This window comes from Protopterus annectens, chromosome 5.part0, assembly GCF_019279795.1.
Source record: "Protopterus annectens isolate FY-2018-M chromosome 5.part0, PAN1.0, whole genome shotgun sequence".
NCBI classification, from domain to species: domain Eukaryota; kingdom Metazoa; phylum Chordata; order Ceratodontiformes; family Protopteridae; genus Protopterus; species Protopterus annectens.
The window spans coordinates 974942909-974966546 of NC_056735.1; the positions used below are offsets into that span (position 1 = coordinate 974942909).

General features: G+C 38.1%; 1 protein-coding gene across 1 annotated transcript in view; it reads left to right on the plus strand.

Moving 5' to 3' along the window:
• LOC122802910 (nectin-1-like) overlaps positions 1 to 23638 on the plus strand; it is a 2017182-nt gene that overhangs the window by 1644290 nt on the left and 349254 nt on the right. The window lies entirely within an intron of this gene.

Sequence of the window (23638 nt, forward strand, 5' to 3'; positions counted from 1 at the left end):
TACCTGTATCTGTGTGAGTGTGTACAATGTAATAATTTTTATTAACTATTGTAACTGTCTGAAGCTTATACCTATATGTGTCAACAACTAGATACCCTAATAGATCTAGCTGAAATATGTACCCATGTTTTGTCTGTATGTTGTCTATAATTGTCTCTTTGGAGCATTTTTCCCCAGGCCTCCACTGAAAATGGACATATATCCAGTTGGACTATCCCGGTTAACAAATGTAAAATAAAAATAAATAAATAAATAAAAATAAAATCTTACATTTTATTACAGAATTATAAGAGCATACTTGAAGAATATAGGTATAGCTGGTTACATTCTATGGGTCAGATTCTATAAAGTGCATGGAGCTCAGCACAATCTAACAAGTTCCATGCAAGAATTGCAGATACCCAAATATGCCAATATGGCAACTATACAGAAAATACCTCAGAGCAAGGCAGGCATAACCAGCAATGTCATCGCAATCACAATCAGTCATGTGAAATACGTTTTCCAGGAAAAGTTCTTCATGACGTAATATGGAAAATGTTATTCTATGTATGCGCATTACCAATGCTCATCTACGGAATTTATACAAGCCCAATGGAAGTTAAATTAATATGTGGAAAGCAATAAATAAAGACAAATGTGCATTAGCCATTATGTCTGAAAAATGACGACTATACGCAAACACTTACCGATATCATCATAGTCCATAAATGGACATATATAAATACACTCCTCGCAATCTGTGTATCTGACATAATCCACAAAATTTCTAATAAAAACATTAATTAAGTAAGGTGATGGGTAATCAGTGTCACTTCACCATGGCTAATAGCAGTTAACAATGGGTGCAGGGTACGTGGGGGGGGCACAAATAATGCACACATCCAAGTAAATAGGGTGATAGAAAAGCAGATATGGATTGAGAATGAAGAAGGGGGCAAAGAAAAGGTATGATGGAATAGGAGGTCATAGGGAGAGTCACTTTCAGTGGGAAGAGTCCCCCCCCCCCTTTTTTTTGAGAATGGAAGGGATGGAAAAGACATGGAAAGAGGAGGTGGGCAAAAGAGCAGTTACAAACATATAACAAATATCACATGGTGTGACAGACCAAGGTTGGGAATACACATAAAGGATATGTAAGGTACATAAACAGTACACATATATGCCATACTACATGGGTGGAGGAAAAATGACATACATGGTAGGGATGCATATAAGACATAGTGCAACACACACACACACACACACACACACACACACACATATATATATATATATATATATATATATATATATATATATATGTGTGTGTGTACAAAAGCAGAAGTCACTGTTGAGATGTTGCAAACTGTGTGACAGTCATACCTGAATGAGAATGACTGATGGTAGGTGTGTGTTAGAGAACACTTAATGAGGAGTGCTGTCATTGCAGTACACAATGGATATCAAATCTAATCCTTTAGGCTGAAGCAGTGCAAGTGTAAATCTAACAACAGTAAGGGTGACCTAATGCTTGAGCAAACAAGTGGAGAGCAAACTAGAACTTCCAGCCTTACATCTGAAAGACAGACAATCAAGCACAGTGCCAAACAGCAGTACCATAGCCACAGATTAATATTGATGTGTAATAAATAAATAAGTATACACACAACAAACACAGGAGAAAAGGGTCCATGTATCAAAGGCACATACCATGCAAAAGGCAAGACATATTGTTGTTCAGGTGTACAATATAGATGAGTGACTTACAATGGCATTACATAAGCCAAACTAAAAGAAGATTTATCACACATGTCCACATCAGTGACATGGAATATTACAGAAACTGTGATACATATATGATTATTGAATGCTAAGGAATGAAAGCCTCTGCATAGTCAGGAAGGACAGAAATATCCGGGTAATCCACAACACACAAGTGCAACAGAAACACTGATGGAATCTACTCAATTGCTAAAACCTTGTGTGCATATGTGTTGCATGTGTATAATATCCAACATTGCGGCACAATCCACATTGTATCAGTATACCTACATTACATCAACGATACATTTCAGGAAGGCAAACATTCATATACCGTATGCCACATATATGTGAAACAAGTAGGACAAAGCTATAAAAGGGAAGGGAGATGGACAACATAGGCCCACAGCAGTGGCAAAATCACAGCAACAGAAAGTAGGCACAGAATACATCAGGACAACCATAGCTAAGAAGACACAAGTTCATATGCATGTGTCTAGAACACAAGATGAACTGCAGGTCCTTGCAAGGTACATTGAAGCAATTAATTAATTTCTGACACATGTACATAGTGGATTGGGGATGGCTATAAACAAGACTGTGTACAAATGACTCAAACAACACTGTAATGTGCAACATTTAAACAGCAAATGATATGAGTACACAACAAAAGTAGTTTTGAATATCACATACCCATATAAAATGCCATACGAACATAGTACAACAGATGGGGCACTCACAATCATTGATATGAATATCAATGTAAATGTGTAGATATGATCATAGGACAGTCCTGTGTACAGATGTACAGCACAAAAAATGGAATACGTGCATTTAACAAGTTACATATTACAAGGGTGGTTGTGTGTCTATCATATTATGGCTATTCACAGGTACATCCATTTACATCAGTGCATATGTACTACAAAGGCATACACACTGATATGTAGGCTAACCTGTGTACAGTATATGTGACCCAATATAAGCTAGTTTCAAAAAGACTGGCTACTGCTGTAAGCAAGATAAAGACAAAGAAAAGAGTCATGAATAATGATAAACAAAGCATTACCTCCGTATACTGACTAATGGACTAGTAAATGTTAATGCAGTATGTGAAGGATGCATGTTCAGATATACTTGTTACAATACTGTGCACAACACAGAACAATAATTACTAGTACGTGCAAGGTCATTGCAACAATAGGACAGTATAACCCAAAAATATTACATAAGTTACAAAATCAAGGACATGTTATGTTGTTGAGCAGACATAAGACAACAACTCTCAGTACACAAATGTGTGCAATGCATACACATGGATAACATGTGCAAATAAATGCACTTGACTGACCTCACTGTGTTATGTGATAAGAATGTGAATAATGTAGCATGTGAGTTGCTGTCATCCCTCATAGGTATAGACAGGAATAACAAAAAAAGTAGAATAATTGTGTCACAATCGTATTATGCTAACTGCAACAGTCATCTGTGTCATACAGGGCCAGAGTTTATTGGACATAACAATATTATGCTGCACTGCATGCATAGGAGTACACACACACACACACACACACACACACACACACACACACACACACACACACACACACACACACGCACACACACACACACACACACACACACACACACACACACACACACACACACACGCACACACACACACACACACACACACACACACACTGAAGGAGTAGCATCCCTGTTCATATGGAGCAATGTATGCAGTAATGACAACATGTGATGATTATGTAAATAATAATGTTAACGCATGCGTCATTTGCTAATGTGCATCATACTGCAGCAGCAAGATAAAGCCACATATGACCTGATATGAGCAGTGTACATTATGATGTATGTCTGAAAAGCATGGCAGCAGTATGGGATGTCTGCACAAGTGTGCCTAGGCTGTACATATTTGAATGTGGAGACAACTTGGTGGCAGCATTACAAAAGTGGATCACACAGACAATACTTACATTCCTGAGGGACAATCCTGATGTGATTAAACACCAAAAAAAGATATCTCAACATTCTAAATATCATCACTAGATCTCCCAGAAGGAGTCATGCATGGCTTGTATCATGCATGGCCTGCACCATATCCTGAAAGAAGTTGCCCATCATGTCTCTCATCTGCATCTGGAAAGCATCTGTCATTAAGTTATGGGTCTGATCCTGAAAAATCATCTGCCTGGAGTGGTGGTACATGTCTTCTCCACTGAGCAGCAGGAACAATGGCACATGCAGGTTCCACTCTGCCATAGTCATCACCATCCCTGTCATGGTCATCCTTCTGGTCCTCAGAGCCCAACTTGCATGTCATTGTTGTCATTGTCATCCAAATGGTGATCAGGTACAGATCACACACACTGTCAGATTTGAACACAGGAACAAAATGTTTTCTATACATAATAGGTATTAACTTAAAATCGATGAATAAAGGAAAATGTGTACAAATGTTACACAATCTACATGTTGTAACTATTATGTGACTGTTTGAACTTATCCAAATATAAAATCTTATGTGATATCAAGGAATACACCCAGTCCATAATAATTACAACATATTGTGTAATGTACATCACAGTCATATGCAAAAATGTTGAAATAAAACCCAGTCAGTGATAAGGCATGCACAGAAATGTATATATGAGTTAAAATACATTTCCATTACCTGTGTATATAGGCAGATGTCATATACATGGTATGACTCTGTACAATGTGTTGTTATGACAGGTCTGTTATAAAACATGACAGTAGTCATATGTGTATGTATTGTGATACAAACTGTAGATTAAACTGTACACAGTAAATGCTACTGAAGCATAACTAAGGTCATGTAAAGGAGTCACTCTCACAATGCTATTTATGTGGATGTAATACACATGGTCATGGCAAATTGTCCTATATTGCTATATCTATGTATTGCTTCACAGTATGTATTGACATGTGACACATTACAATCAGCCTTAAAAGCAGACATCTGAAACAAATACATATCACTGTAATAAAAAATGTGAACCATCATAATTGTAAACAGATTATGTGATATGCAAGTAACAACATCTAAACTTATGTAATGTTTGCCCAATGTACAGTATATCACATTATGGTACATTTGTTATGGCAAAGTAATGGTCAGCAGATCTGAACCATAAGGTTTATTTATATGTTGTATAACAAAAGACACAAAGGTGTAATGATAACAAGTGTACTGTCATGATTAATGTCATTAAAATCCTATATTGATGATATGAATAGAAAACCATGAATGGATCAGTGTGCCCATCATACGTTGTCAAGTTACACGGTACATCACGTGGCATGCAGTATTCAGTCTATCAGGCATGCATCTGTTATTACTTATACATTTACTGATATTGCAGCCTTTAGTATGAATGCAAAACACATATGTGCACAACACACAGACTTCAAACATAAAATAAATCCAGGCATAGCTTGCAGTACACCAGTAATAGAAAATGGCACATAATGTTGTATTTAACAAACCATTGCAGTGCAGCTATAAAGCATTGCAAGAAAAGTGTTACTTAAGAACTACACACCAATAAATTTTTACTAACAACATTAATAAAAATTAGTCACTAGACACCCATTTAATAACAGAATAAGCAGGTTATACACAATTCATTGAAAACCACTGCCATACATGCAAATTTGCTACTACATGCTCAGCAAACAGCATACACGTAAAACATTCAAGTTAAAACCAATATGCCAGGTGAAAACAGTCTGCCATTTAGCTTGTGTCAACAAACAGCATATAAACTCAGGGTAATAACAAACACCTGTTGATAGCAAACAACACTACATTCTACTGAAATTTATGTAAACATTAATGTTAGTTAGAGTAAATCTCTACGTATTATACATACCTTGCAGATGAATTATGGTACGTCTGACAAAACAGTTATAAGACTATATGAGTCTACTTGTTATTATCGAAATTTCCCTTACCTAAAAGTCACATCCCCAAGATGACTTTGCCAAAACCTTTATTTTAACGAAAAGCCAGATCCCCAGAGTTTTACTGTGGGAAATTAAACACTTGGCCACCATGGTGAATTTTGCCATTTCCCACTGTAGTGCGATCTCAGAATTGGTATATTTAGTTAGGGGGTTTGTGGGGGATCCCCCACATGAGGTGTATGGGGGGCAAAGCCCCTGCTTGGGTTATTTTAATTTCCTTCCATTCATTTTTTTATTGTGGTGGCCAAGTGGTTAGTTTCCCAGAGTAAAACTCTGGTGATTCTGGTTTTCTTTAAAATAAACTTGTCAGCAAAGTCGTCTCATGGATGTGACTTTTGGCTAGGTGACATTTCAATAATACAAAGTAGACCTGACTATGTACATCTAAACCTGAAGATTAAAGGGTGTTAATACTATTTCTGGAGACATAAAGGTAAAAAGTTATAACACATACCTCTGTCTCTCCTCTGCAAGGATCTGTTTCTGGAACGGTCTTCAGCTGCTGCAAACAGAAAAAACATACACATGGTGTGACCCATGTGTGACCCTGTACAGTGTGTTGCTATGACAGGTTTGTTAGAAAACACGACAGTATTATACCCACAGAAAGATTGCTTAAGCTCACTACATAATGAATGTTATGTCCAAAACAAGAACAGTGAAAAAATAAGTCATCAGTATGTTAGCAAGCTTTGCCGTGCAATACAATATAATACGTTACCACATTTTTCATACTCAGTCTTTGATATTTCACACCTAGTGCTGCGCACACATGAGCATTACTACAAAGAGGAGTAACTTAAATTCAAACCTACAACTGTCACCTATATTCACACTGCAAACCAGATTCCTACATGCCTAAACAACTCTCACTGTCATTGCATGAACTGATGAACTTAATAGCTATGACTATGCTGTGAAGCATTACACACACTAATGGGGTGCCAATCTAAGATGGCATTTTGTAAGTGTACATACCTAGCTATCTGGATAAAGACCTAGCAATGTAGACAGTCAGGTTTCCAACTGGCATAGTTCACAAGAAAACATTTGTCTGCACTTGCAACACATAAATAGCTATTAAAGGGGTTAGCGTACAACTGTGTTATTCAAACCTACTCATGTACATTATGTAGGAGGGCAGTCCATTAAAAGAAGTAATGGATTGCAACAGACTGTTGTGTAATTTAAACTGTAGCGGTAACATATGTATGTATTACCCAGCATTCACACATACAGCAATATCAACAGAAGTATATTGGATGATGTTTCTAGAAACACTGTGGATAATGTAGATATGCATAGTCATCTGCAGCCTAATAGCTTTAGGTGCCACTGCAGTACAGTCATGCTAGATGCATGAAAATAGGTACTATATAAGTTACCAAACAATATAGATCTTCCTTATGTGATGTGCAATAGCAAATGGATTACTGACAATAATGTTAAAAAATAGGCTACACTGGGTTTTTAAACCCACAAGTAAGCAAACAGTGTTTATGTTGTCCTATTGCTTAACCATTTGAGCTAATGCAAATCACATTTCTGTTAATGTTGTCAAAGTCTGTGGAGTAATGATGTGCATTTATCAGCATTAAAAAACTACCATGTGCCAGCAAACTGATTTTAACTTTCATAGTTTGCATAAAAATAATTGTATGTACTTTAAAAAAAAAATAGCCATGACATGAGTTATTGCACAACCGTGGGATTCAAACCTACGCATGTAAATTAGGTAGGAGGTTAGTCTCCACTGCTAACCCTATAGCCACAAGACAATATAAGGCTTACAGATCCACACTAGCAGTACTTGCAATGTGTTAATAAGACTCACATGTATTTCAGCCATAATGACCTACATTGATCTTACATTCATCAAACTGATGAAAGAAGACATGGATTATAAAGACTGTTGTGATTTTTAAACTTTAGGGTTTATTAATATACGTAAGTGTTACTCAGCATTCATGGCTCCCTATTGAAATGTCGTCAGTTGAAATGGCAAATTCCGAGAAGTCTGAAACCTGCCCCCAGAGAAAAGCAAATCTCTGAAATCATACTCCCCAAACATATATATATATATATATATATATATATATATATATATATATATATATATATATATATATATATATATATATATATATATACACTAACTCTGAGATTGACATACCTTGGAGAAAAGGGAATATTCCAAGAAATGACATCTCAGAATTAATATACGTAAGTCCACTTTTTAGCCATTCAGTCTCCATGTTTTAGGACTCAGTCTAGCGGGACATAACATTTCAAATAGTTACCAGTATTTACACATACAGAAGTATACTGTAAGATGTTTCTAGAAGCTTTGCAGATAGCTGAGAAATGTGCAGTCATCTTCAGCCTAGGCACTATAGGTGTCAATGCATCATAGCCATACTAGATGTGTAAAGATCTGTACTTTATAAGTTATGTACCAAACAAATGCAGACCTTCCATATGTGAAGTGCAACAAAACATGAACTACTGACAATAATGTTTAAAAAGTAGGCTACATTGGGATTTGAACCTACACATAGGCAAATAAAATTCACTTTTCCATATCGCTTAACCAGCTGAGCAATGGGACATTACAATTTGTTAAATGTTTTAAAAGCAGATATAATGGAATAGCTGTAAAACTAGTATGTTTAAAGTTCATATTAATATGCAGTTATCATTGACAGTGCTGTATAATGTTTACACTGACCTAGTGTAGCTGTGGATAACCTCCAAATGCATTGAAGCATTATTGTTAACTTTCACGAGCAGAAGAAAATGTACTCCATGTAAATTATAATGATTAATACTGATAATCATGGAATACAGTTAAAACCCAATGTGTCACATCAACGTAGATACTTAGTACAGACATATCTGATAATATAAGTGTTAAGGTATTGAGCATGAAACTTACTGTAAGAAACTGGTAGCTGGAGTTGGACCTCTGTGACCCTCTGGTGAAGATCCTCTGTGTTCCTCCAGTGAAGGTCATCATAGTAGTGGTGGACCTGCACGCCAGTTCAGTAGATCCCAGTATATCCGTGGCACTCCCTTGCAATCCAGTTCCAGATGTTGATCATTGCAAAGTTCCTGGGGCATGCTTCTATCCTGTGCTCATGTCCAGCATACATTTGAACAGTCTCCTCTGTCCAGTTCAGCACTCCGGGTAGCCAAAGCCTCCTCTTCATTGGCATCCTCAATGAAGTAGTATTACGTTGGAGGAAAAAAGCCTCCCGAAAAATTCTAACTGAGGTCCCACTCAGTTTGCAGGTTACAATGGTATGATAAGAAAATGTATCATTACACTACATTCTCAAGATGACCCATATAGGATGGTGGCAGACTATTGGTGGTCATCAGGCTCATGTTACAGATATTCAGAGTTACTGATACCTGTTGGGCAATTAAGCTGAGCACTATACACTTATGCTGAGCTACTGGTTAGTGCACAGAGATTTGAGAACATAAGCAGACAGTCACTGCAGTAGACTCGCTCTTATCCGGTCTCAATGGGAGTTGACCTTACGCTGGATAAATGAATGGTTGGTTAATCAGAAAATGCATTAGAAATAGCATTTATTAGTTATAAATCAGCTAGAATAACAGGATTTGTGTTAGTATGCATTTTTCTAATGGATATGAAGTCTAAACTCAAACGCCTGTCATTATTTAGCCCAGAGGAGGTAGAAATTTGACTGCTGGTTAAAGAAGAGGCCAGTTAAGATGGAGTCTACTGTAATGGGATTCCAAAACACTGAATGCTAATGAACCTCATTAATTATGTATGATGCAAATGGTACTAAAAAGCTGTGTGCACTTAGATATCCTGACTCTGGGGTCACCAGATTGCTTTGCTGTGGTGGAACACAATGCTATTGTCTCCTATTTATTTTCAAATTATGCTGTGGAAAACAACTGAAAAATATTTTCATGAATATGTTGTTTACAATTCTCTGCATTACAATCTGTCAGTTACATAAAGAATGGGGTAAGAATTCCACAATATGCATACATATGGGTACATGTCCATCAGTAACAGGGAGGTTTTCCTCAGGAACAGTTGTATGACTTCAAACAAACCATCCCCACTGAAGTACAGATATGGACAAAAACAACATATATCCATAGTTAATGTAGAATAACCTGTAATGTCTGAAGTGAGTTTGCTGAGACCAATGAATTGTGGGGTTGTCCAGAAGTTGTATGTTTAGTGACTGATTTATGGATACTGTCTGATGTTGAATCCTATAGCAGTAGTTATGATAGCATTCAGTGGGATATAGGTAATATTGTAGGATGTCTTAGCATTTATCTTTCTCTTCATATTGCAGCATCATGCACACTACCAGGGTGTGTTGCCATGATATTAGCAATGCGGCCATCTGCTGAGCACGCTGCCTGAGAACTGAGTGATGGCCACCCCCTCTCTTTTGATGTACTTTTCAGTATCAGGTAATGCTGGGGGTTTAATTGGGATGGGAGTGCAGACATGGGGGAAAGTTGGCTATGACATACAACTCTTTCATGGCAGTTCTGAGCTCCATGAGTGCTGTTGGGAAGTGGATGCAGTCATCCACCTTGGTGTATATTGCTGCCAGGAACTGTGATTGTATGCAACTGGCAGCTGTCTGGGACACTCCCACTCCATCTTCAATATGCTGCTGAAATATCCCGCAGGCCAGTATACTTTGACTCGGGTATACAGTAGGAGCGGCCTTAGGTCAACTGGTGCCCTAGGCAAAAGGCTCCATGGCGCCCCCCACCACACCACCCGGTGCCCCCATCCTGGTCTACCTATACCAAATAAATACTGGAAAAGTGCCCCTACTAGAGTGGCACCCTAGGCAGCCGCCTAGTTGGCCTATGCCTAAGGCCGGCTATGGGTATACTTTTGTTTCAACTGAGTTACCACACAGACTGCGAGCATACATGTGGGGTGCTCATGTTCTGCACATAGCCTGCACCAGCTCTCTGTCTAATCTGTATCAATCTGTTATTTCCTGGTCAGAGAGCTGCCTTAACTGTAGCCTAGCTTAGTGCCTAGCTGGCTATCATCTGGGACACATTTGCAGATCATCCTCAAGTATGGCTTGCCCCAGCCTGCTGTAGTGCATTAAGTGCTGGCTGCATTTTTTTAAGTAAGGTTTGTGGATTCCACAGGATTCCCTAAGAATATGTTTAATATAGTGGTGTTAAGATAAAATGTATATGGCCTCCACTGAGTGCTTTCAGAAAGTTGTGGGTAAAGTACTTTATCACATTTAATTTGCTTTTCCTGAGCCCGGTGTGTTTTGAAATCTGGCAGGCATCTGCGGAATCTATAATTATCCTATGCTGAATAGATAATTACTTCATCTTGTTTAATGTACATTATGATATCATGTCTGCCACTAATGATCTTCCTTCAGTGTGTTGCACTGGCAGCAACTTTCTTTAGGAATCCGACACTTTATTATAAAATCAACAGGGCGATACAAAAAGATTCTATTTACAATTCTAAGGCTAAAGTAGAAATGTCATTGTACAATTAAGTAATAATATATTTCTTACAGTCATGCATTCAGTAACAATTCCCTTAAACCTATTAGTCAAGGGAATCCAATGAAAATTTACATGAACTGTTCAAAAATAATTAGGTACATAGTAATGTCAAAGATGTAAGATGTTCTTTATAACTGTAAATATATTTTAGACCAGTAGACGGTGCTAGATGCATACATGAATGCATTCATTTATACAACATATTTTAAAATTTCCTTTACTGTAATATATTGAGAAATGTCAAGTCCCACTTTATGGGAATAGTTTTATTTGGAATAGTTCACTTTTACCAGTAAATCCCAGCACTTGATGAGCAGATATAATAACTTTCTCTTTGTAAAATTCCACATCCTTGCTTCAAACTGGAGCATGCACTTTGGATGGTTGTTTCTTTATAACTGTAAATAGATTTTAGACCAGTAGATGGTACCAAATGCATACATGATTGCAGTCATTTATAGCAATGGAAGTGAAACTTTGCAAGCTGGAGGTCCCCTTTTATAAAGGAAATATTTTGGTGAACTCCTATATTTTAGATTGTGTTTTATACTGATATTAGTTAATAATGAATATAAATAAAGCAAAATTTGAATTTAAAAAATTAGTTTTATTTTTAAAAGATTACAAATTAAACAGACTATAGCTTCCAAAACTGTCACATGAGCTAAACATGCACTTTAGTTAATTTCTAGAATGAGTAGTGCATTAAAACACTTCCAACTATTATTAAATGTCATAGTTTTTTTTAAATGTTTCTGTGAATATTACTAAGTTATGTTGAAAACACATAGTCAGGCACCAGGGCCAGTAACTGAACTATGATTACCCAGGCTGTAGTGAAAGTTATACCAACAGTTCTGGCTATTATGAAAGTAAATTTCAACAGGACAATAAAAGTAAGAAACATCAAATTGCTAGCATACCTCCTCTGAACCTAATCCTAAAATCACATGTTTACGCTTAGTTATGAATTAAAACCCTAATTAACAAACCACCAACCTTTGGGTTGTTTTCAAATTATAGGCCCTTTGCACACATTTTTAGGACCATGCAAAATTTTTTTGCTTCACCTTCCTGATTGTATTCAATTATATCCCTTGTATAATACAGCACCACTTGTTAGAACGTGTTTTAAATTTATAGTTAGGAACATTTTTCCAGTAAGCAATGAAACAACACATATGAACCAATAATGACAAAACTGCTCAATTCAGAACATTTCAACCATAAAAGGCCACATAAACTACTGTCATTACAATCTACCAATATCAGTCAACATGCATAATCTCTGCAAAATTAAAAGCCATCTGAATAATTCCACATTAAAGATATCTGTAACTAATGAAAAGGTTGCTGCTAGCAAACAACTTTATATTTCAGTGTTTCATCTAGAAATTCAGTGCCTGCTACCCTTGAAGAATAAATTGCCTTTGTTACATTAAAAAAAAATGGTAAGCTGGTAATACTGCAATAGGCCATGGAATGGATGGCAAACTGAAAACAGGTTTATATTTACTAGGCGTCTCATCCAAAGGAGGACTGCAGCACCCCAGCCCTTAAAAGACAACATAGCATCAGCAATCAATCTTCATGCTATGGGAGGAGAACCCACAGTCTTCTGCATCAAGGCACAAGTATGCTACCTGCTGTGCTACTAACACTGCTTTAAAATTCTCTACCAGAACAATTTGCTAAACAAAACAATTGCACAATAACAGACTTAGCATGAGCAGCAGTAAACTTCTCTTCCCTTGAAGCTCTCAATTCTGTGACATGCACTTGAAACTAAATTCCTTGAAAGATGCACCTGAATGTCAGTTCCTTGAAAAATGCAGCTTGGTAGTTGGGGGTAGAAGATTCAGGCTCTTGTTTTCTGTAGCTAAGGTACAGGATTTGAGCCTATGAAAATTACTAACCATTTGCTAACCCTAACTAAGGCATTTCACTTTCTCACACACACATCTCAATCTGGACAAAGCCTAAAACAAAGAGGGACAGAGTATAAATATTACTCTCATCATCATCATCTTCTTTCAGCTGTTCCTGTTAGGGGTCACCACAGCGGATCACCTGTTTCCATTTCTTCCTGTCTTCTGCATCTTGCTCTGTCACACCAACCACCTGCATGTCCTCTCTCAACACATCCATAAACCTTATCTTAGGCCTTTCTCTTTTCCTGTTACCTGGTAGCTTCATCCTTAGCATCTTTTTCCCAATATACTCAGCATCCCTCCTCAGCACATGTCCAAACCAACATAATCTTGCCTCTCTGACTTTGTCTCCAAACCTTCCAACCTGGGCTGACCCTCTAATATACTTATTCCTAATCCTGTCCACCCGCGTCACACCCAGTGCAAATCTTAACATCTTTAACTCTGCCACATCCAGCTCAAACTCCTGCCTTTTTGCCAATGCCACTGTCTCCAACCCATATAACATAAATATTACTTTCATGAACTTAAATAATTGCTAGAATAGCAGGATTTGTATTAGTATGCATTTTTCTTAGAGGGGGCCCCTATCACTTTGTCTAACAAACTATTTATCGAATACCTCTTCGACAAACTTTATTCATCGAATCTTAATCCTTAATGCTCGTTTTAGCAAATTTTTTTTCCCATGGAGAAAAACTATTTGGCCATCATTGGGAGTTTGTCCTTTTCCCCACTGTGGTATGATCTTGGAGTTGGTATATTTAGTTGGGGGTGGGGTGGGGGGTGCAGCCTCCCCCACCCGGGTGGGTTTTAAATTTTGTGTTTTTTGTGATGTTCGCAAGTTTGGCTGACTAATTTTTTTTCCTGCAAAAAGATTCGCTAAAACAAGAATTCAATGGATTAAGTTTCTATAAATAAAGTTGAATAAGCAGGTATTCAATAAATAGTTTGTTTGACAAAGTGATATAGACCCTTTTCTAAGCATATGAAGTCTGAAACTGAAAGTCTGTCATTATTTAGCAACTTCAGTCCTTTTTATGAGGAACAGATGAAAATATGGGGCAAAAATCTGGACATTCTGCAAAAACCTTCTCAGCTGAGGGGTATGAGGGGGTATGCTACCTACCTATTACACACACACACACACACACACACACACACACACACACACACACACACACACACACACACACACACACACCATACCTCTCAACCTCTTAGCTCAAGTCATAATGGGGGGACAAAGGCCCAAAACTAGGGACACATTTTAAATATTGCTCTTATAAACTTAGAAAGCTGCTAGAATAACAGGGATTTGTATTAGAGTGCATTTTCTGAAGGATATGATGTCATTATTTAGTTTTAGTAACTTTATCATCTCAGTGATTTGTCAAAAAAGACAATTTTATGAGGAACAGATCAAAAATATAAGGCAAAATCTGGACATCCTGTGAAAATCTGTACAGTTGAGAGGTATGATCACACACATGCACCCTCTATCTCCCTCTTACACCCTGGCCATACCTGTCAACATCTTAGACTTAGACTAGATTAGAGCAAGAAATCTGGACAAAGCCATAAATAATGGGGGGACAAAGGCCCATAAATAGGAACACCTTTTAAATATTGCTCTTACAACTTAGAAAGTTGATAGAACAAGATTTGCATTAGTATGAATTTTCTGAACTTAGGATATGAAGTCTAAAGCAATGTCTGACATTATTTTCTGAATTCAGTCCTAAATGATCTGCCAGGGATTTGTCAGAAAAACACACTTTTATGAGAAACAGACAAAAAATATGAGACAAAAATCTAGACATTTTGTGAAAATCTGTACAGTTGTACCATTTGTCAGGATTTATTCAAGTGTTGCTTAAGAAAAAAAAAATACCTTCAGGGTCTTTGAACACTGTGTTCTGTTCTCGTTCCTCAATTGCTGGAACAAGATCTTCAGGATCAGTTCTGCAGTACCAGCTTTGCTATGCTAGGGAGTGGCCTAAATCCACCTTGTAACTTACAGTCTGTTAAGTGTCTCTAGTCTTACCCAAATAAAATGTGGAGGGAATAGAACAGTTAATTTAAATTTCTCCCAAAATTCCAACTGCCAGGCAGAAAACACAGGGCAAGCAAGCAGCTACTCAGCCTCTGCAAACATGGAAGTTATTAGTTCTTCTTCCTTTTTTTTAATTCAGGGCAAGCAGCTGCTTAGGAAATTAAGCTGCTGAGCCTCAAACATATCTTTTTGTTTTCTTTTTTTTTTTTTTTTTTTTACTGAGGGTGAGCAGTTTAGCCATAGCAGAAAATTAGGTTTTCTTTCTTTCGTTTTTTGTTTTTCTAACTAAAGCAAGGTCGGTCATCAAGATGCTGCAGAAGTGGATGTGGGGATGCGAAACCCAGGTAGGTGCAATGACCCGCTGACCCCTGGAAATTATCAAATGGACCCCAGGGGTCTGTGGACCACAGTTTCAGAATCACTGATTTATAGAATACCGTTTAAAATTTCCCATACTGCAATATATACATGTCATGTTCCATTTTATTGAGAAAACAATATTTTAGTTGGAATACTTCACTTCTACTAGCAAACCCCATCACTTAAAGAGTAGGTACATTAATGTTCTCTTTGTAAAATTCTACACCCTTACGTCAAACTAGAGCATGCACTTTGGATGGCTGTTTCTATATGTCACTACATTTGTATCCCTGTAACTTCTAATTTGTAATAAATGTTCAGTAATACTAGTTCAGAAAAATCACTAAACCTTTGCCTATATAACAAGCCTTACATTTCCATATAGACAGATAAATGATATTCAAATAGTTTCATTTCAGGCAATATTTTTTATTTTGATTTTTTTCTTTACTTATTTGTTAACCGGGTAAATCCATTAGGCCAAGTGCCTCTTATTCAGGGTGACCCACGAGCACTGTATGGTAAAGTCAATAAGAACAAAAAATACAAGATATAATCTAACTCTGCCGTAATAATTGAAACATTACTCCACAATCTAAATAAAAAATAAAATAAGAAAAAACTACACAGGTGTAGTTTTTTCTTATTTTCTTATTTATTTTTTATTTAGATCGTGGAGTAATGTTTCAATTATTATGGCAGAGTTAGATTATATCTTGTATTTTTAAACAAGTTTTAGTTTATTGTATTTACCTGCGAGTCAGGGTTGTTTACATTTGACTTGTTTGAATGGATACTCGATGTGTTTGTTAATTAATTATCCCGCATTTCTTGGTGTTTATTTATTTAATTAAGATTTCTATGTGGTATTGTTACTTCTGATGAAGTCTGCTAGTAAGCAGATGAAAATCGCTTTAAATTAAATCTGTGTGTGGATGCAATAGTCGCCTGGACTTTTTTGTTCTTATTTAGTTTTTTGGTGTTTGTTGCATTTATAGTTTGGTAAAGTCACTTGGTCAGAGTGATTTAGCAGACAACTCTTTTGAGGGAATCAAACCCATTACTATAGGGTAAAGCTCATTAGCACTTTTATTAAAAAGTGACTCAGGATTGTGAATACTTCAAAATTCTTTACCTCGCTTCAGTGGCTACAGAATAACAAACTTTTATTGTGATATCTTGTTTGCATCTGTCTTGACTATCTACCTGTCTGCTAGTTCTATATAACTAAAATTTCATCAAACCTGTAAAAATTCATGTTATCCTGCTCACCTTTAGGTACTCCACTGCTTAGTTTTATTCTTGCCTTCTTGAATAACTGCACAACCAGACTGGACTTTCATGAGGTGACCTAGCACATGTCTCACCCTACTACTCTCCCCTTCTCCACAGCTACTTACTCCATACTACTTGTTTGTATTCTTTCTACAATTCTCCTAACACTGCCAGCTGTCAGTTACTACTGTTCTTCATACTTAGCTCTTTTGTACTGAGGTCTCACTCTTCCTGTCATCCACATGCTTGTCATCATCAATCCCTGTTTAATAGGTTACAAGTCCATAGATTTATATACTAGGCAAGGCAGCCTGGGTGACCATATAGAGCCTAGCCATACAAACCTATAGAGTTTAGTGGGTAGATTTACCACCCTGATCAACGAGAGCTACACTACTTACTCCAGGAAGAGATGTGTGGGTACCATCCTTCAACTGTTAATTGCTCCACTGTTCCACACTCTTGGCCTTCTGGATACTGATTTCATTCCTCTGCTTCATCACTACCTCTCCTTTCAGGCATTATTTCCTCAATTCAATACCTAAAACCTGTTCATCCATGCAAAGTACCTGCCCCAATACAGACTAGTACTCTTCTCATAGTCTTCTTCTTCCAGAAACCCAGCCCTTTCTCCCTTCTCTGCAGTATCCACTTCTTCTTTCAGCTTTTTCCTGGTTAGGGGTCACCACAGCGGATCACCTGTGCACTCATGATTGGCAATGAAGTTTTACGGTGTTGAGTTGCCAGCCCGGCGCCCAACCTTCCACAGAAGGCAAACACATGTATACACTCATGCCTAGGGCTAATTTAGAGTGTCCAATCCACCTACAGCATGTCTTTGGGATGTGGGAGGAAACCAGAGCACCCGGAGGAAACCCACGTGACCACAGGGAGGACATGCAGACTTCACACAGAAGAAACCCCAGCCGGGGATCGAACCGGAGAATCTCTTGCTGTGAGGCGGCAATGCTAATTCCCTCATCTACAACATGTTGGAACTTCAGTGTTTGGCTAACAATATTTTTATAATATGCAACAGAACACAGCTTTTTTACCTCATCTCGTTTACTCTGGACTAAATAATGTTGTTCCTGGACACTAACACCTATGTGTAAAGTGGTCTATGTTCCTGTCCACAAATGCATGTACCTCTCCTAGTGAAATTGCTTTCCGTATTTAAGACCAGTGTCACTGACTATTTTTACTGTTGAAGAGCAGCCTTCCTAGTGTCCATGCATTTGTTTTGTTATTCTGATGCATAATACACAGCTTATGGTCTACTGTGGACAAATGTCCAATTTTGAACTGCCTCTGCTACCCCCACCACCCATCAATACATCCCTGCATTCTGTTTCAGAACTATCACACCCAAGGACATCCACATGAACAGATTAAACACGATAGCCCCCCCCCCCCATCCCCACCTCCACCCTGGTACAAACAACCTTCACCTATTGTTTATTTACCACAGCAGAGACAAAGTAATAACCCTATATAAACACATCTACAACCTGTCTATTACACTTAATTATTATGCCTAATATCTGAAAAATGCCATTGTACAACCTTTCCCTAAGAAACCCAATCCCTCCAATCTATCAGACTGTCATCTCATTTCTATCCTCCTTCCCTCCCTCCCCTAGGAAAGACTCTGTAAAACTGACTTTGCTTGCAACTCACTCAGTACTTCAACCAATACTACATTCTCTTTCAAAAGCAGCATGACTTTTGGTTTGGTCACAGTGCATCCACAGTGATCTGGACACTGGTTGACAACATTCTTTTCAAAACGACAAATGCCTAATTACTGGAGACATTTTATTGACCTTACCAGAGCCTTTCATCTTGCTAATTACACTCAGTTCTCCAAGACCATCTCACTGAAACAGGTATTAATGATGACAGACTGCCCTGGTCCAAAAACTAACGCTCTAACTGCCACTTCTCAATGAATTTCAACAAATCAACCTCTGCATCAATCCCTCTGCAAACTGGCACCCCAAGGATCAATTCTGGTACTGCTCCTCTTTTATCTCTGCATTAACATACACCTTCTTTACTTACTCCATCTTCTTCTCCTGCTGTATGCTGCTGATATGATCCTATTCTGCTCCAACCATTCTTTCTCCCCTGTTGAACTCAAACTTCAGGCTGATTTTCATTTCACTTAATCAATGGATCAGTGATAAACAACTATTGCTTAACTCCTCTAAAACAAAAACAAAAACAATGTTTTTAGAACTAGACAAAAACTGACTTCTGTCTACAGACGTCTTCAAATCCTTGATCATCTGAATAACACTGCCAAAGATGTCACTACATTCAAAAGTCTAGAGATTTATTTGGACTTCTTCCTAATTTATACCTCCACCTGGACTACAGATACAGATATTCTGAGTTAATGGGATCTCTCCTTTTCTTTCTATACACTTCAGGAATGCCATAGTTAAAGGTACCTTACTGACTTTGATAAAATATGCTCACCATCTCATTGCTGCAGCCTCTGAAAGAAATGCATCCACCATTCAAATAATCTCAAATATCGTAAGAATATTCATTTCTCTCTCTCAAAGAAATGAACATCACTATAAAACCATTAAAAAGCTACCTGGCTGCCTGGGAAACAACTTGCTGATTTTCTACTCACATTTCAGCTGTTTAAACTTATCAAAATGATATTTTCCCCATACTAGCCTCAAGACTATTCAGTTACACCAACATACAATATTATGTCTTTAACCACTCAGGTCCTCTCCTCCAAACTACCCAATCTAGTCTTCAGTGCGCAGACCATGCTTTCTCAGTCCTTGGTTCCAAACTGTGGGAATATCTCCCTTCTTTTCTTAAAGATAATTCCTCTTATCCCATTTCCTGATCAGAACTAAAAGCACATTACAAGACTCTGTGAAAATACAGCTGCCCACTCTATGGTTGTATAACTTAATCTCTTCCTACCCTTCTTCCCTTTATATAGCGTACGCTAACTCTACTTTTCATTGTGATTCTTTCAATATGCCAATTCTAATATCCAGTCTGTGTCTAATGCATGTATAAATTGTGTTTACCCCCAGGTTGAGACTAAAATAGGTCCAATGAGATCATAGGTTCATAAGTTCATAGGTGTGTACTAGGTTAACGACTGTTAGGACCTTTTTAAGCTTATCCATGCATCTCAAATCTCTGACAAGTTCTGGTATCCTTGATAAGTGTAAGCAGGGGTTTGGGAGATGAAACATCTACATGCAGTAGCCTGGGAGATGAACCATTTTCAGGTTGCCTGTGTCCCTTAGAGACATTGGTGCCAAATTAGGGATGAATTTCCTATTCCTCATCTAAATGTCCCGGTTACTCTTGAATTGGGTTAGGGAGGAACTCTGCTTCATATAGATGGGGAGTGTGTTCCAGAGAAGGGGTAGTCTCTTGGATACATACTTGTCTCCAGCAGATCCTGTTGATGTCTCAGGCAAGGTTCATGCCTTTACAACTGGACATTCTGGTACTGTTCATTTTGCTGATATGCAGGAGATCTATTAGGGTGGGGTCTGACAATGCCTTATATACCAGGCATAGATCTTCCTTCAACAGCCTGTAGGAGACAGAATACAGGGATAGGGCCTTATGGCGGTCTGAATAGGACATGTTACTTATGCCTTCTATTTTTTTTGGCGAGGAACCTCTGTGGATGTTAAAATTGCCAGATGTGCCTAGTTAGGAACCTACCAAATGGGGTATTTTACTCATGATAGGGCTGATGAATGCTGAATACAGTGGAACAATTACCTCCTTGGCCCTAGATAAGTTGCACAACATATAATGATTTCCTCACTACTGTAGACACGTGATGGTCAAAGTCTAGATAACTGTTTATGTGTACCCTCAAATCTCTGACTACTTGGTCAACTCTTAGGGGTGCATTGTCAATATGAAACTTATCAGGGGTGGATGACTTCCAAAAGGATACTATTATGCATTTTGTTATGTTCTGATCTTGTGCCACTAGGTGGAGATAGAGGAAGGCAGAAGGAGGGAGACAGAGTTTGTGCATGTGAGAAGGACTGCATGTTTCTGTTCCTGTTGTACTCAAGTTGGTCTGTTCCTGTTGTAGCTTCAAATGGTTAGATTAAAATCTTTAATACTGAACTTGGAGTCTGTCAATATTAATCATCTGGCAACTTAACAATTTGGCAATGAGGTGCTTACTTGTTTCTGCTTGTTTACAATGACTGTTGCTGCTACTCCTTTTCCTCCACCATTTTTGCCATGCCCAGGTGAACTTGCTATACCATTTGATATGTGGCTGAAAATGTTTAATAACTGCATGCAATTTGTTGGTGCATCAGGAGATGAATGGCCGGAAGCACGTAAAAAGGCACTTCTCTTTCACTGTCTGGGAACAGAAGGTCAGAGTCTGTTTACACACTTCCAAACCAGGTATGTCAATGGAGGATGCTATTAGGGCTTTACGAGGTCATTTTGCTCCATGGAGAAATGTTGTTGCTGAGCGGCTTGCTTTTAGAAAATGTGCTCAAGCTGCCCATGAAACTATTCCTCAGTATGTGGATGCATTACGAGACTTATAAGTTAAATGCGAGTTTGATACTAAACTGGATGAAATGTTATGTGATCAGTTGGTGGAACTTGTGTCTAGTCATCGTATATGTAAATGGTTGCTTTTAGAACCTGACTTGACTTTGGATAAAGCTATTATGATTGCTGCACAAATTGAAGCTGCAGGTGAGCAGATAAAGTTTATTTCTGGTGATAGACCTGTCCTGATACAGACTTTTCATACCCAATCTGTGCTTGCTGCTGGTCGCCACTGCCACAGGCCTTCCTACAGCTGCTACGCCCTCTGCAGCTTCTTTTTGTGCTTGTTATCCTTGTGGATCTGATAAGCATCTTGCCAATGATAAACACTGTCCTGCTGCTTCTGTTAAATGTAACAACTGCTGAAAGTCTGGTCATTTTGCACGTTTGCTGTTCTTTCCAAACATGATCTGTGTAGGAAGTTGCCATAGCCAAGTTTCAAATCCTTTACTTAAGTGGCCATGCATCATCTGAGAGAATCCCCTGCAGTGTCACAATGAAAACTTCAACTGCTGCTGCACTTGTGGATCTCATTGTAAATTCTGGCTCATCAGTATCCATTTTGCCTAAATGTATATATGATGCACAACATCAAGGGGAACCTTTATTGCCACCTTCAGTTAAGTTAGTGACATATTCCTGTGCTCCGCTTCCTGTACTTGGCTGCTTACCAGTTACTATGTCCAAAGATGATGGTACATCTACATCTATTTTCATTGTGGAGCCTGGAACTGCTTTGTTGGGTATGGATTTAATAAATGGTCTACAGTTGTGCTTTAATGGCAGTACTGTCTTACCATGTGCTACCATGAACTTGGTTCCTGTCATATGTCTTTGTACAGTTCCATTACCTCCTCTGACCCTGGAATGTGCAAAAGGCTTCATACAAAAAGTTAAAGTATTAGATTCTGTTCCAGTATGATAACAATTATGTTGTTTACCTCTGTTAGTTCAGCAGGATGTAAGTGCAGAGCTCAATTGTCTTCTTCAAGCAGGGATTGTTGAAAGAATTGATGTTTCTCCCTGGGTCTCTCCCATTGTGGTGGTTCAAAAGAGGACTGGTGGTATTCGCCTATGCATTGATTTGAGAGAACCTATCATTATGAATAGTTTTCCTCTTCCTCACATTGATGAAATGCTATCCTTGCTGAAAGGAGCAACAGTGTTCTATACCATTGATTTAGAAAGTGCATACTTTCGGCTTTTACTTCATGAAGACAGCCGTGACTTGACTGCCTTTATTACTCATGACGGCTTGTTCCAGTTTTGCCAGGTTCCATACAGGTTAGCATCTGCTCCATCTGCTTTACAAAAGATGCTTGTTACAATTTTGCAGGCATTGCTAAATGTTGCAAACTACTTAGATTATATAATTTTGTGGGGATGCACACAGGCTAACCATGATCAGATACTTAAGCAGTTCTTAAACACAAACAAATGTAAGATTGCAGCTAAATTAATCAAAATGTCATTTCATTCAGGCTAGTTTGCATTTTCTGGGCCATACTGTTACAGCACAAAGGATACAGCCTGATCAGGAGCATCTTGAGGCTCTTCTCCATGCCCCAGCTCCCACCGATGTTTCCAAATTACGTTCCTTCCTTGGACTTACATCTTGGTATAATAAGATTATTCCACACTTTGCCACCATTGTAGAACCCCTATGTGTCTGTCTCCACCAAGATATGTCATCTTCCTAGTCTGAGGAAGCTCAGAGCAGTTTTATGTCAGTGAAACAGTGCCTGATTGATAGTCCAACCTTGGCTTTATTTGACCCTGATTTGCCTACTGTAGTTTCTACTGCTGAGTCCAATTATGGACTTGGAGCTGTCCTTACTCAAGTTCACCTTGACCATACAGAACAGACTGTTGCCTTTGCATCTATGACTCTTAAAGCTGCTGAAAGGAAATATTCTACAATTGAAAAAGAGGCTCTTGGATGTGTGTGGTCTGTTGAAAAATGGAGAACTTACTTGTGGGGTCATAAATTTACTCTCCGTACTGATCACCAAACATTGACCATGCTACTGTCCTCAAAAGGGTCTGATCAGGTAGGCATGCAGATTTTATGTTGGGTAGCATGACTGCTGTCTTTCAACTATGCTGTTGCTTA